This window comes from Myotis brandtii, unplaced genomic scaffold (genome assembly GCF_000412655.1).
Source record: "Myotis brandtii unplaced genomic scaffold, ASM41265v1 scaffold356, whole genome shotgun sequence".
In the NCBI taxonomy this organism is placed as follows: domain Eukaryota; kingdom Metazoa; phylum Chordata; class Mammalia; order Chiroptera; family Vespertilionidae; genus Myotis; species Myotis brandtii.
This window is the reverse complement of record NW_005363687.1, coordinates 1,881,777-1,882,423: the sequence shown is the minus strand read 5'-3', so window position 1 is coordinate 1,882,423 and position 647 is coordinate 1,881,777. Positions and strand designations below refer to the sequence as shown.

The 647-nt window shown below is 60.6% G+C and overlaps 1 protein-coding gene and 1 pseudogene across 1 annotated transcript in view; one reads left to right on the top strand and one right to left on the bottom strand.

Annotated features, from left to right (window-relative positions):
• The window catches only part of NRG3 (neuregulin 3), a 1,093,034-nt gene that overhangs the window by 673,674 nt on the left and 418,713 nt on the right, over positions 1 to 647 (bottom strand). The gene's annotated exons all lie outside the window — the stretch shown is intronic.
• LOC102257945 overlaps positions 209 to 647 on the top strand; it is a 1,498-nt pseudogene continuing 1,059 nt past the window's right edge.

The following is a 647-nucleotide window of genomic DNA, read 5'->3' as shown; positions in this document are numbered from 1 at the left end:
GAATGGATAGGATTAAAATCAACTGGTATAAATACAGATGTAACAGGACAATAAAGACAGAACCTGGCTGGAGAACCTGGCTATGCTGATCAACTGAACGCTGTCTCTGTGTCTTTCCTTCCTCACCGACTCCGTCCACACCTTTGGGAACCCCTGGACCTGTTGGGGCTGGACCCCAACATCTGGCGACCGAACAGTCTACTGGAACATGTGTGAGCAGGTGAGTGAGAGTGCCCTGCACCAAGGGCGCTGCGTGCTGCCTTCCTCCGGGGCCTGGAACTCGGGCTTCACGCTTTGGAGAGCCTCCGGCGGCGGAGCACCCAGAGGTTCGCTGCAGGGCTTCGAGGGCGCGCCACCCCAGGATCCCCAGGATGGGAGCAGCAATGGGAACCCACGCCTCCCCCACCTCTCCTCGGCAGGGCAACATCTCTATAGCCCCAAGCCGCCCCTCTCTAATACCAGAGTTGCGGAATACCAGCCACCACCCTACTTTCCACCTCCCTACCAGCCGCTGACTTATTCCCAGTGGGCAGACCCCTACTCGCATCTGGGAGAAGCGAACGCTGCCATCAACCCCCTGCACCAGCCGGCGCCCGCAGGCAGTCAGCTGCAGGTCTGGCCCGGCCGCCAGAGCCAGGAGGCTGCTG